Source organism: Marmota marmota, unplaced genomic scaffold (genome assembly GCF_001458135.2).
Source record: "Marmota marmota marmota unplaced genomic scaffold, marMar, whole genome shotgun sequence".
In the NCBI taxonomy this organism is placed as follows: domain Eukaryota; kingdom Metazoa; phylum Chordata; class Mammalia; order Rodentia; family Sciuridae; genus Marmota; species Marmota marmota.
This window is the reverse complement of record NW_025999932.1, coordinates 2,960,419-2,974,912: the sequence shown is the minus strand read 5'-3', so window position 1 is coordinate 2,974,912 and position 14,494 is coordinate 2,960,419. Positions and strand designations below refer to the sequence as shown.

The 14,494-nt window shown below is 52.7% G+C and overlaps 2 long non-coding RNA genes across 6 annotated transcripts; one reads left to right on the top strand and one right to left on the bottom strand.

Annotated features, from left to right (window-relative positions):
* Positions 1-807: 807 nt before the first annotated feature.
* On the bottom strand, positions 808-6,625 carry LOC107140900. Of its 5 annotated transcripts, none has more exons than XR_007346631.1 (3): positions 5,359-6,625; positions 4,379-4,506; positions 808-3,903 (listed from the first exon to the last, which is right to left on the bottom strand). It is a non-coding gene; the product is annotated as an uncharacterized LOC107140900 (long non-coding RNA). The 5 variants fall into 5 exon arrangements; XR_007346630.1 differs by having other exon boundaries at positions 4,379-5,589; positions 5,753-6,625; XR_007346629.1 differs by having other exon boundaries at positions 4,379-5,540; positions 5,753-6,625.
* Positions 6,626-12,535: 5,910 nt separating this feature from the next.
* On the top strand, positions 12,536-13,683 carry LOC125615971. Its single transcript, XR_007346570.1, has 2 exons — positions 12,536-12,698; positions 12,900-13,683. It is a non-coding gene; the product is annotated as an uncharacterized LOC125615971 (long non-coding RNA).
* The last annotated feature ends 811 nt before the right edge of the window (positions 13,684-14,494 follow it).

Below are 14,494 nucleotides of genomic sequence, written 5' to 3'. Positions count from 1 at the left end.
GTCCAGGGCTTGCAATGTCTCTGCAAGTAGTTTACACTTGTTGGAAAAAAAAAATACCAACTCAGACGTTCTAAAACAGGTTCCTTCATAGATGCAGAGGGAGGAAAACTCCGGACACCTCCGCAGCAGCCTCTGCACCCACTGGTGGCATGCCCCCTTCTCCTGCTCTGTGGCTCTGGCCTGGAGTGTTCCAGAACACATGAGCCCCAGCTGCCACGAGCCAGGCAGCCCCACAAGGTCAGTGCATTGCCAGGTGACAAAAAGCCTCGTAGTTTGCCAGTATCCTAAATAAAGGACAATGAGACCAACAGATGATCTCCACCAGCTGCCAACCCAGGAGGACCTCAGAAGGCATGCTGACTCCACCAGAGAGGGGCAAGAGGCTTCTGTCCACCACCAGCCAATGAGGAGAGGTCACAGACTCTTAGGCCAGGGATGGTAGCAACACTAAAAATAGCCCCAGCAACCATGTCCAATGCGTGCTATGTCCTCCATGCTCCCAACCCATGAGGTCATCGCAACAACCCTGAAACATGAGTTCAATCAGCCTCCCACGTGGGAGAGGAGGAACTGACAGCCCAGGAAGCTCACGTAACTGGAGCGGTGTCACGTGGCTGCCTGTGATCATCGGGACACAATCCCTCACAGCGGAGAAACCTGAGACAAAGAAACGTCCCCGGGCTGGCCTACAGTGACATGGCCCGCAGAGACCAGTGCACCTAGCTCTCATTCTCGACCTGCTCTCCACGCCTGCACTCTCCTGCCTCCCAGGTTCCTCTCTAAAATCATTTTTAATTGACACCTAACAACTGAACATATTTATGGAGTACAATGTGACTTTTTACACACAGACAATGTGGAGTGATCCAAACAGGGTAATTAGAACTTCCCAACAGTCGCCTTTTCTTTGCATTGGCATTATGCGGGACTCCTTCTTGTAGCTCTTCTGCAGCGCCCAGCAGATGATGGCTACGGTGACCGTGGTGACGTGCTAGGGAGCGCCGGCACTTGCTCCTTCTAACTCCCATGCTCGTGCCCCTCCTCCCAGAACCACCGTTCCCTTCTCTGCCTGCTGGGGTCCTGCTTTCTCAGCTTGGTATTGACCCTTGAGGGCTTGCCCTCGCCAGCACCATGGGGTGGTGCCAGGACCTTGAAGCGAAAGTGAAGGGGACGCACTTCATGCAGCGTGTCTGAAGCAGCCTGAGGCAGCAGGAAAGCGTTCCTGTCCGGCCTTGGCACCTGCCAGCTGTGGTTGCCGGGACAACCTCCTCACTCTTTCTGGAGATAGAGCGCATCTTTCCCCTCTGCCTGCCTCCAACGATGGGAACTGAGTTTCGATCAACAGGCAGAGGCAGTTTACGTCCCAGCCCAAACCCTGCCCCAGGTAAGGGGCTCCCCTGTAGGTATCCTGTTCTGAGGGGGCTTTCTTTCAAATATTTGGGTAACGACAGTGTCCAGGGATAACCACAAAGCCACTAGAGTCATCAGGACCACTTCCTCGACTGTGCCGCAGAGCAGCACCTGGGAGGCATTGCCATGGAGACGAGATGCGTGGCGCAGGCGGGGGGGGGGGCGGGGGCACAAGCCCAGGCTGGGGCCGCTGCACACGGGTCCGTCTGGTTTCACTTGGGTGCTAACATTCTGTGGCCTCTCGGCTCCGCGTGCCCAGGGTGGTCTCTGTCATATAGCTGAGCGGAGACGGGGCCAAAGTGAGGCTTGGGGTCCAGCCTGTGCCCTATGGCACTCCTCCTTCACCCACCAGCCACTCCTTCCTCAGCAGGTTCCAGTGACAACTGGGTGCCGTGAGCAGACCCAGCAGGGGCTCCAGGGTACCCAGCAGCCACCGAGGGGAGCTTGGAGGAGCTGCCACCACCCTCCCATGTGCTCAAAGACACAGGCTCAGAGCAAGTCAGCGCAGGAAGTGGAAGGCTGAAGTGAGATGAGAGGTCTGGACAGCAAGCCCAGCAAGTGACCAGCCACAGGGCAGAGACAGTCCCTCTCCACTCTTGGAGCTCCTGTTCCTTGTTGTGTCCAGCCCTCCTTGTGGTACTGGACTGGGCCGATGCCCCTCTCTTCCCTGGTAGACAGCGGGTCACTCTAGCCCACCTGAGCGGCGCGGGCCTGTCCACACTCACTTCCTTTAGCTCACATTTAGGCTCAGAGGTTGCAGTAGAGGAGGTGGAGAAGGGACCAGCGACTGTGACAGGCACGTGACACAGGCACCGAGGTCCCAGCCTCTTCAGGAGGGCAGGCAGATGACCACCTAGGAACAGGCAGAAAGTCTTTGCTCTCTGTGTGGCCACTTCCAACAATCCTGCCTTGCATGCCAACCCTCTGTAGACCCAGGGGTCCCCCCTGGAGCCCCCACAGGTCAAAGGCACCGTTGGAATCAGACAGTAATCCTGCTCGTGTTATGATAATGGTCATAACAATGTGCATTCATGACCATTTTAAGAGTTTTTAGAAATCAGTTTATGGTGCCAGTGACCTAAAGCGGGTGTCCTTGCCGGGCTGCGTTCGAGTCCCCTCTTGACAGGGCTCTGCTGGAGCCGCAGCAGCATCCCCGTCCTGTAGTTGGGGAAAGAAACCCACCCACAACCACGGCAAGCAGAGTCTTTTCCTGACCTGGGAACCTGCTGCGTGTCACACAGCAGATAGGACATCTAAGTGGTCCTCAGAGTCCATAGGTGGCAGCAGCCTTCAGCCACTTAATGGCACCATGCAGTCTGTCCCACTAAGGACAGTTGTTAAGCCCTATCAGCCCCCACAAAACTTCTGGGAAATCCAGAGGCCTGGGCTGCAGCCCAGGGTTCCAATCCAGCTCGCCCAGCAGCCCAGCAGGGTCCTCAGCTGTCTGGCTCAAAGCTGGGCAGGTGAACCCCTCCACTGCAGCGCAATGCTGGGGCATCCCGCGCATCTCCGCCCGTCTCCTGGTCAGAGTGGTGTTTCCCCCTCTTACAGAAGGCGCAAGGTCCCTTGGCATGAGCGGCTTCGGCCATGGCTCTAGAAGGAGACGGGCAACACAGGAAGTGGAGCTGGGCACCTGATCAATGTCAACAGGAAGTCCACCCTGGGGGCGGGAGAGCAGTCCTGAGGAACCTGGCGCTTGTCAGAGATGGAGTGCTTTCGGTTTCTTTAAAGCACAAACTCCCTCTGTCCGGCTCAGTGCTTGCAGCACAGGCAGTACTGTCACAAAGGTCATCTGCCTTCCTCCGCGCTCGGCTCCGCCAGCCTGTCTGGCCTGGCAGTAAACTGTCATGAACCACAGGCTCTGGGGTCCCTCTCCACCCTTTCCCCTCTCTCTTTCCACCTAAGGAAGACTTTAAAATGGGGACAATCCCTCATAACTCATTAAAAAAATCTACTCCTGGGTAAATATTTTTTTAAAGTCATGGAACAGGCTCGTGTTTCCTTCTTTTCAAAGACTTCAGTGAAACATTAGCTGCCCGTGTGAGCCTCCCTGCCTGGTTCACCGTGGCCCTGACGTGTTTCTCTCTGACTCTCCGCCGTGGAGTTGAAACCACTGTGGTAGGCATTGTGCAGAGGACGGCTTTTTATTTTCTGTGCTTAAGTGCAGGGCAGCCAAAACAAGAACATAATTATATCGTCAGAGTCAATAAGAGCATCAGCCCCGATCAGATCTTGCTGGGCTCAGCATTGTGGCACAGGAACTGCTGGGGAGCTCTTCCGCCACCAAATCCATTTGGCTCCATTTAGGAACTAAGTACAGGAAGGTAGTCATTGTGCAAGATTAGTTTCCTGTAGGCCGTAAATTGGCAGCAGCAGAAAAATACAGGATGAATTTATTAGCACACGGGGTCAGCTAAGAGGAAGACAGGGCGGGGCGACCGGCTCCTTTCCTTTAATTCAGCCACCTCCCGGCTTCAGCCTGAGCCCCTGCAACTGAAAAAAAAAGACCCTTAAACTGCTTAATTACTCCTTAATAGTTGTAAGCAATTCAAAAGGCTGGTGTTGCTCCTGCCTGGAGGGAAGAGCTGCTGATAGGCAGGAACGCCTGTTTGGACCGGCTGCTTTGTGCAGCGCCTGACCTTATTTGGTGCTCGTTGGTAGGTATCTACTTTGAAGCTGGACTTTTCACATTTGGGAATAAAGGACCAGCTTCTGGGGAGAAGAGCATCCATCGAGTCAAAACATAACTGTTCCCACCCCCCGTGGGCACGCACAGTAACGTGGTGGTGAACGTCTCTGTGGACACCTGCTTTCTCGAGACCCGGACCCACAGTGTCTGAAATCAAGTGAGCCCCCCTGAAGACACCTTGAGCTAAAGGGTAGCTGAAGGATGGGCAGTGCCCCTCGGGAAGCCGCGTGCGCATTCCAGGAGAGTCAGGAGAGAACCCGGGCACCTGAGCCTGTTTACCGTGTTAGAAACTTTAACTCTCCTTTTTTTTTTCTTTTGATAATTTTCCAAATGGCTTGAAGTCAAGTCCCAGGAAAAGAGGCCCCGCTGGTAGGAGATGAAGTGTTTGGATCCGGTTCTCCAGGGCACTAGCATGAAAGGCTGTAATTCAAACTTCAACGATACCGGAATCTGCAGCGAGTTACAGGAGATCCTGCTCCTGCTTCCCGAGCCCCGGGTCCCCCACCCTAGCTCCTCCAGCGGCCGGTGGAGCAGGCAGGGTTGGGGTTCAGCACCGCGGCCGCGGCGGTCTGCCTGCTCTCAGAAGAGATCCTGGTCTGAATAGGCTTTACCCTATTAGTGGACTGCGGAGCTCCCTGGAGAAGGGGCGCTGTGCGAACTGGGCACCCACCCCGGATGTTGTTTGCACAGAAAGGGGATCAGCCACCCGTGCCCCTCCCCCGCCGCCTGCCTGGGAGCCTCAGGACAGCTGCTGGGTTAGAGCAGACCCAGGCCAAGGCTCCAGCTCCAACTGCTGTTGAGACACAGGGATGACCCCCCCTAGGGCTGTGCTCCTGTGGTCGGTCCAGTGAAGGTCAGGGCTTCTCCGTTGTGTCCACCCGTCCAAGCTGTGCAGCCCTGATAGTCTTGAGACAGCCTTACAGACAGGTCTGGAGCAGATTGGCAGGGGGTGCTCGGGCACTCTCCTCCCCCATGCCCAGGTGAGGGCACAGAGCAACGGTAGGCCAACGTCCTGCCCCAGGGCGAGGGGAGTATACTGCAGGGTGTCTATGTCACTTTTAGCCCCCCACAGTGGCAGTGTGGGGACCTTGGGTCCTCTGTCACGCCCCCAAAGAGGAGGAGTGCCAGTGGCACAAACACCCATGGTGTCTCTGGCATGGGCTGGAGTCTCAATGACAGGCCAGACTCAACCTCTTGTGACCTTTCTAAAACCGTCATCCCAATAAATCCAGGAAAGGAGGGGGAAGTTCACCACTTACCTCAGGCCAGGAGAGCCCCAGCACCGCCGCCCAGGCGGCCTCTCCCTTGGCTCAGCAGGACACCCTGTGCCCAGGCTCCCCAGCGCCTGCAGCCACCCCTGGGTGTCTCAATCCCTGTTCTCTGCTGAGCACAAGACAAGTCCGCCTCCTGGACTCTGAGTCCAGGCCTCTTCAGAGACCTCCTGAGGGAAAGGGAACAAGTGCAGCTCCAGGCAGCAGGACAAGCTCCCCCTAAAGACGGCAGAAGTCGGGGCTCTCACCAGGTCCCCTGTGGTCCCTGCATCAGGGACGCGCAGCCTGTGCTGAGAACTGCCTCCCTCTGCCTGCTCTGGGCTCCATGCTGCTCCCTGGAGGGTGGGGGGCTGTGCCTCTGAGCCACAGGAGGGTGGCTCACCTGATGGAGCAGCCTCCAAGCGCTGGTCGATGGAGGCCGCTGGACCCCACAGGCTTGGGCTCGACTGTCCTCTTCCCAGTGTGATGCCCTGCCCAGGCTCGGCTCACCAGGAGGGCCTGCCGAGGTCGAAGGCCGTGAGGTTGGCTGGTTGGTGTTGACAAGTCCCTGTTGAGCCCAGGTGGGTGTCCTCGTCCCACACGAGTTAAGGCATGAACCCCCCAAGTGTCAACCCAAGACGACACGCGACCATGACTCCGCAGGTCCAGAGACCGCAAGGAAGGAACAGAAACTCAGTGGTCCTCTCCACCGGGAGCCCTAGCCCACAGCCCCACAGCACCAACGACCGGGGGCGGAAGAGCTGCCCCAACCTGAACTAACACATGCTTCTGCTCACCTGTGAGTTCAGAAGACCCGCCCTCCCAGCCCAGAGCTGCAGCCCAGCCAGAACCCCTGCCTGATAACACTGGAGCACATTCCAGCCGGCCAGCCACCCATCCCGAGCTCAGTCACAGCCCATGGGCTGGGATTTTAGCTCAGTTGATAAAATGCTTACCTCACATGCACAAGGCCATGGGTTCAATCCCCAACACCACAAAAGAGAAAAAAAAAAAGTGAAGGAATAAAATGTGGTTAATCTGGGAAATAGAATATTATTCAACCATAAAAGGAGTGAAGGCCTGACACAGACTACAGTACAGATGAACCCTGAAACATGAAGGCAAAGAAGCCAGACAGAAAACCATTTACACGAGATATCCAAAATACCCACATTAATAGAGCAGAGCTATTAGAGGTGAAGGGAAACCGGGCTTCTTTGGGGCTGATGACGACATTCTGAAATTAGATTGTCATGAAGATTGCACAACTGCATGGATGTTCTGGGAAGAACTGAGCCATGTACTTTGGACGGTAGGTTCTGTGATACGTGATCACGTCTTCACGGGATGAATGAAGCCCCTGAGGGGTGGCAGATGGACCAGGGGTGACGCCTGCTCTTGCACCTTCTTGGGGGCCTTCCTCACACCACTCTTAGGCAACAAGCTTTTGAGGGCAAAAGTTCCCAGAATTTGAACAAGTGCCCGATGTTATAGCAAAACGTTCTAGGGGGCTCATCGACCCCGTTTTCTGGCTAATCGCAGGTTCCTCTTTGAGGTGTAGTTTTAATGAACTGGCTAATTCCAGGGGAACTCAGAGATATCTAGAAAGAGCTGCCAACTTGGTCAAGATTGGAGGTTTGGATAAAGTTGGCCTGGAAGCCGTGCAAGTTTATCTATTTCGTAACATAACCCCAACTCAATGAAGTGTGCTTTCACTTAACCCGTCTCAGGGGATCTTCATTGTGCTGTCTCCACAGCGGGTGTCCCTGCCAACAGGAGCCTGGCCTCTGGGCCAGCTGATTTCTCAACCTAGGTACGCACACTAGCTTCATGTCCCAGTGTGCGCACTGCCCGGGGCCTGGTGATGCCAGGGCCTCCGGCTCAGATTCCCAAGTGTCCGCCTCCATGAGTGTTGACAAAAAACTTGTATTTCCTAATTGTTTAGAAACCAGGGCTCGACATGGGGGACTGGCAGGGCGGCCCCTCAGCCACATGAAGTGACCTAGAGGAAGAGCGAGCGTGAACCAGCCGCAGAGCCTTCTCTGTTCCCGGTGCCAGGCCTCACCAAGGCCTGACCCTCTGCAGTCCACACTAGGGTGGCAAGTGAAGGGACACACAGTTCACAGGGACTGTCAGAACTGCCCGGCCCCACTCCCCCCAATTATCGGTGAAGACACTGACTGTTTCCGGTCCTTCCTCTCCCAGGTGTGGGCTCCTCTGTGGACCTCGTCCCTGTCCCCTTCCTTTCCCTGCACACCTGCCTGAATGTGGCTGAGCCCTGGCTGGGCTCTGTGAGGAGAGCTGTACACGGACTTGAGACACGTGACTGCAACTCTCAGCACTGTGCAGCCCTCTCGTTCAGAGAAGTCACATGAGGACATTTCACCTGGGAATTGCATTGAGCCACTAGTGAGTGACGAAGACCCCAGGACACAGTCGCAGCTTACCCAGAGGAGGGCCACAAGCTCCCAGAAGTCCACGGAAGGCGGCCAAGCTGGCAAAGCACTGTGGTGGCCGGAGCCTGGGGTGCTTCCTTCCCTTGTTCTCCTGCGCAGGTCTGCACCCTCAAACCACCCGTGGTCCAGGCGCTGCTGGAACTCTGCCCGACACAGTTGCCACCCAGCTGGAAGGAAGAGGAAATGCTGGGGTTGACAAAAGACGCACCTTCTCTCCGAGTCACTCGGGGTCACTGGGGCTGAGAGGACACTCACAGGCCGCCCAAGCACACCTGAGCTCAGCGCGCCTCACACTTGCGCTCACAGCGTCAGAAAGAAGCGTGAGGAAGGCTGGGAGACGCAGCCTCGTCCCGGGCAACCACGCGCTCAGGGAGCCGAGATCCTGGACCCCTGGTAGACCCCAGCTTGCTCTGCCACACAGATTGCGGACAGATTGTTTATTAAGAAATCAGGCCATGAATGAGCAGGAAGGGATTAGTGGTAACCTTGGAGGATGGGTCATTCCAGTATCTCCTGTTTTCTTTTTGCTTTTTATTGTTTTGTCTTTTCTTATTTTGAGATATATCTAAAAATGCGGACAAGACTTAAAAGAAATACAGTAAAAAGCCAATTGAGTAGATTCTGAAACAGATAAGGAGACGAGTTGCCAAGATTGTGATCCTGTAGAGAACTTACCTGTGTCTTCAGAAGACTTACGAGAGGAAGTGTGGCTTTGAAGGACTTCTAGGTCTCCTGGGGCTGCCCTGATTCAGTACCACTCGAGAGGCTCAACAACTGAAGCCTGTGGCCTCCCAACTCGGGAGGGTGAAGTCTGAGGCCAGGGCATTGCTTCCTCCTGAGGACTGACAGCACTGGGGCCAGGCCTCAGCCTTCCCTGGCACGTAGGTGGCTGTCTTCCCGTCATCCCTCCCTATACGGGTCTCTGCATCTAAATCTCCCCTATTTGTAACGACACTAGCCACAGTTGGTTGAGGCCACTCACTCTAATAACCACATCTTCACCTGATCATCTGAAAAGGACGTCCCCAGAAAAAACGTGACCGTCATACACATCACAAGAGAGGACTTCGACATCCTCTAGGGGATGCAGTTCAACCCCATACACTTAAGAAAAATCATTATGACCATGTTTCTATCTAAAAACAAATTCCAACGTCATACGATTTCCTAACCTATTGCTGTACCAAAACAATTTCATTCATTGGTGCTCTCTATGAAAATTAAAAATGTGATTAATTCTTTTGCACCTTATTTATGTCAAACATTTTACATATTTGCTTTAAAAAGCCTCTTTATTCTTAAGTATTTAAGCACAAATTTGAAGCCAATTTTATTGAAGGGAAATTAAGGACACAGATATTGAGATAAGATTTGAGGTCAATGTTCAAATTCAGAATCCTGGCTAAGTTATCATGAAAAAGTATATGTCACCCAAAACCCTTACATAATAAGCACAGCAGCTTTCTTCATAATCACCCAGGACTTTAGCCAGGGTGTGCGGCGAGAGCTGGATGGTTAGACCAACTCTGGTGCTTCCCTCCAGGGAGCACGGCTCGGGAGTGAAAGGTAACAGGGTATGGAGACAGCAAGTGGATGAATCACCAGAAAACCCGACGGAGTGAAACAATAATTCCATCCTACCTACAGTCGGATGCCATTTTTATAGCATCTTTTAAGTGACACCATTTTAGAAATGGCGGGCTTACTGGGATTGCCAGGGGTTAAGGATGGAGGAAGCCCCGTGGGAGGGCAGGTGTGGGATGGTTCCGTGTCTTGACTCCAGTGGTGGATGTGTGAACCCAGGTGAGAAGAGAACCAGACAGGATGTCATCCACCCACACACGCATGTGCACCTGTGTGTACACACATACACACAATCAAGCAGAAATTCAACTGGGAAGCCTGAATAAGATCTGTGGACAGTGTTGATGCCTAGGGAGGAGCTACAGACACTGTTCATGTAGTATACGTGTGGGTATAGACACATGCATCACAGTTCTGCAAAAGGTCACCGTCAGGAGAGGCATGGTGAAGGGCATGTGATCTCTGTCTTTAATATGTCTTACAACTGCTGTGAATCTACATTACCTAAATGAATTATGGCTTTACATATTTTCGAATTTATTTGTTTTGAAAACAATTTTGGTATGCTTTGAACTACAGAGCTGTGGTGACATGCAATGCAAGTATTATAAATGTTGTTTCTTAATGCATCGATTAGTCACCATGAAGACAAAAAGCAAAGTTAAAAGGATACGTCAGAGAGGAGATTAATGGAACTAGACTAGAAAAACAACATCTAGATGGAGCAGACAGGCGAGAGGGATGACTGGAATAAAGAGAATCTGTCCAGATGCGTTCATTAGATAAATATTAGGTACTCTGCTCCTCGGTTGAAAATTAAGATGGATTCAAAGCCATCTACTGTGGATGTATAAATCTCCCCTTTATAATAAAAGCTCTACAGCATTATTCAATTAATTTCTTCATTATCTCGAGGAGAGTTATAATGTAAGGCTAAAGAAAAAACATAGTTGAATCACTTTCAAAATCCACAAAGGCATTATTCATAAAATGCATCCCAAATATTTTTTCCGTTGTACCTGAGCAATCGTACATCTAATGTGACCTCTGTCTCTCGGAACCTTAGTCAGTCCCAGCAGGGCTCACCCTGGCTGCCAAGCTGGCCTGGCCCTCATGCTCCTGTGCTCTTCAACGGGCTTCATTTTCTCGTTTCTGCACCTTGGTTATGCTCTAACCCACTATACAATGGGTTCGTTATGTCTGTAATTTGTTATCTGTCTTCCTCTTCCAGCAAAGACACTAGATGAGGCAGGATTGGGGCTGCGGCATGAGTTGATGTACCTGGAACATAGTTGGTGCATAATAAATGCGTGTGGACTGAATGGATGAATTTTAAGATGTTATGGTCTCATGTTCACATCAAACTTTCTGGGTAAAGACTGAAGGGAAGAAGGAAAGGTGGGGTGGCTTCCCAGCTTTGCCCTTGCCACCCACCGTTGCACCCGCACAGCGATGGCCTGAGCCCTTGAAGCAAGGCAGGGATCGTGGGGTGAACCCTGCCATCCCTGAAACACTGTGACAGCGCGCCACAGTGGGCGGAGCGTTGCAGTGAGTGTAGAAAGTACGTACCCATGGCCAAGACGTCGCATGTCACGTGTACTTACAGCTGAGAAGGAACACGAAAACTCCACCACAAATAGTGACACCCCAGCTGGAAAACTGTCACTGTCATAGAAGAGAGGAGGCCGGGGCTATGTGATTTTGCAAACAAGAGAGTTGCTGGATGGGTGTAGTTCAGTGGTAGGGTTCTCAGCGAGGGCATGGGGCCCTGGATTAGATCCCTAGCACTAGCACTGCAGAGAGACAGACAGACAGACAGAGAGGGAGTGCACTGAGCCCTCGGTGGAGGGCATCCTGGTGGCTTGGAGCCTGACGATGGGGGCAGCTCCTGGAGATAGAGCACTCTCAGGGAGGAGCCCAGGTCACAGGGCCCATGTGAGCAGCTACATTTGATGCAGGAGGCTGAGCTAGGAAGCAAAGGTGCGGAGGTAACACTTTGAGTCCAGATGAAGACGTGCCCAGGCCAGGCAGGAGCTGCTCCTAATGAAGAGCTAGGGCTGCGTGCAGTTAACGAGACGCTCAGACCAAGAACAGGGTATTACTCACAAAGCATGAATAATTCCCAAAGTCCAGGGCCTCTCCTGCTAATCCCAGCACAGCACATGGGTTGACGTGCACCTCCAACCATGGTGAGGGTTTGTGCTGATCCTTCCCTCCAGCCACCTGCCCCTCATCCTGAGCCATGGCACGCTCTCATGAAAGTCCCCTCTGAGCCAGGCACATTCCTGAGCACTGAGCAGCAGTTTGCAGGAGATAACAGGCTCCAGTTACAGGAACCTAACAATGACCTTGACCACATCACCACAGTCCTCCTTTTAACTGCACGATGCAAAAGCATATAAGAATTTTTTTTCTGTAAAATATAAGAATTTTTGCTTTCACATGTGACATGAAACAAATAAAACATTAATATCAATTTGTATTCCAGAGAATCTATTTATTGTGCCATTTTTTGCCAACTTTAAAGAAACTCTAATTTCTTTAAATGTATACCTTTATTTTTTTTAAAAAAAATATTTTTTTTTAGTTGTGGGTGGACACAATGTCTTTATTTATTTGTTTTTATGTGGTGCTGAGGATCAAACCCAGTGTCTCATACATGCGAGGCTGGCACTCTACCACTGAGCTACAGCCCTACCCAAATGTGTACCTTTCTTTTTATAAATAATAATAGCTGATTACCATGTGCATATCTAAAGCTTAGGAATTTTTAAAAATTTTTAGAGGCCACTTTAATTTGGAAAGAATGTCAAAATTGCTTCTTTATAATAAATCTAGATATAACATGGAAAACACATTTACAGCCCAATAATTCTTTGTTTTGAGTTTTCACTGGGGGATGGAAAGGACTTGTGATTTTTCATAATCAAGTCGTATCATTAGCATCTTCTGAACTAGACACGAGCCACATTGGTCATTTCATTGAGTCCTCACAGGAATCCAAGCTGAATCCAAAAGGTGTTTACCTTTTTTCCATGTTCAGAGAGGTCAAAGAAGGACTCTGGTCACACAGGTGACCAGTCCAAACGCCTGCTGTCCAGAGCCTCACTTTCTCTACGAGCAGCCAATCCCGGGAAGTTCTGAGCACCAAGCCCTTCACTTAGCCACTCCTCTCTTTCCACCACAAAGTTGCTTTTTCTCCCCAAAACAGATGCACAGAGGGTGCTTGGGGATTAAAGCTCCCTGTGGAACGCGCCATGCTGCAGGTTTCCACTTCCTCCTGGAATCCCTGTGAAAACACAGGAAAGGGTAAAAACAACAGCTCAGAAAGCCCGGCTGCCAATCAACCCCCTGCCAGAGCCCGGGAGCCGCGCCAGCGCCAGCGCCTGAGGACAATAGGACCCTATTGAGAAAGCCCAGGGGCCCCTGCGCCCTCCGCCGCCTCGCGGGCGCTGGTCAGCTGCCCCGGGAGCTCAGCGGCGGCGTTTGCTTGTGTTTTGTTTTTTTAAGAAACGAGAGAGAGAGAAACAATAAGACACCATTTCTACTGAAGAACCAAGGAACAGAGAAGCCTGGGCCCCCCTTGATGCTGCCCATCCTCAGATGTCAGCTCTCAGCTCTCCAGGGACAGTGGGATCTGAGTCGCGGTGCCTGAACCTGACCTTCCCCCGCCTCCACCAGGCCTGCGCTTTCCCTCACCTGGCCCTTTGGAAAGGCATTGCCCCATCGTCCCCTTCCCACCCACCGCTGTGCCTGGAGGCCGGGAGGGCTTCAGGGGCGCCAGGGCTCCGCCCCATGTGCACCTTCTCTCTCCCCCGCCCCCCGCGCAGGCGTCACCGGTGCATCTTGACCTTCCTTAACTCCTTCTTTAACTCTATCCCACTAAAAAGCCCGATGCTAGCAGAGCTCATGCTCAGCCCCGCACCATGGAGCTTCCTGCTACCCCTCGGTCTAGAACCTTCTGTCCCTCTGGCTCTTCACTTGACTCACTTCTGTTCATCCTCTGGGGCAAACCTCCATACTCCTCCTGGCCAAGTCAGGGTGGTTGAGGCACACACCGCAGAGGGTGTCTCAAGTCCTAGAGAGAGCTTGGGTCCTGGGAGCCCAATCTGAGTACAGAGCCCTGTACACAGGGGGCACTCCCTAGATGCACAGGAGCCAAGGCAAGCCTTCTGAATCTTGATGCTCACAAATGAGGAGATAACTTCTGGGAATGATGATGCTCTTTCCTTTTCTATCACCCAAGATCCAACCCAGTTTTTAATTTAAATGCTCAATAAATGTGCTGAGAGGATCAAATGTTAAGATTTGATGTGTGAGTATAGAAAGTGCAGGATGAACTGCAGAAGGTGAGAGTAAGGGGGGGACCTCGGCTGGAGGGGTGTGAAGACTGTGTTGAGAAGGTGGAGACCAGGTGGGGGAGGGAAAACAGGGTCCAGGCTTCCTGGAGAGTGGGAGGTGTGACTTCCCTGATGTGAGCACAAGAGGCTTGCACTGAGGAGTTGCGCCAGTGGGGAACAGATCGCAAGCCCAGGACTTGCCTGCAAGATTCTGCCTCCGTGGGCAGTCCAGGTCGGGCTAGGAGCTCAGCGTGGGGACTGGAGAAGGATGGAGTAAGACAGGGAGTTGGAGGAAGTGTGCTGTTGCTCCCACCCCCGGCAGCATCCGTGCCTGGCAATCTGGAGTGGTCAAATTCAGCAACACCCCTGAGGGACTGTGCCGCTTTCTGGGAGGGACTCTACCAGCTTCAGTGCAGGGGGAGAAGAGGGAGGTGCAGAGGGAATGCCACTGCCCGGAGGAGATGGAGCTCCTTGAGTTCCAGTGCGAGGCCTTGAGTTCACAAAAGAGCACACACACCAGGCCCCATGGCCTCAGAGGAGGGCCTGCACCCAGTGCCCAAAGGCCACCAGTAATAATACAGTTGGAAGGCAGGCTTCGTAATTGCAAAGAAGGTCCACTCATGGACACTGCATGAAGTCAGGTGAGTGCATGAACTAGTTGGACGCTGCTGGCAGTCGGTTCCGGTGGGCTTCGATAGCATGCCAGCATGACTTTCTGCAGTGTTCTGGGCAGAGCTAACCCACCATCCAGCCCTTCCACATCTC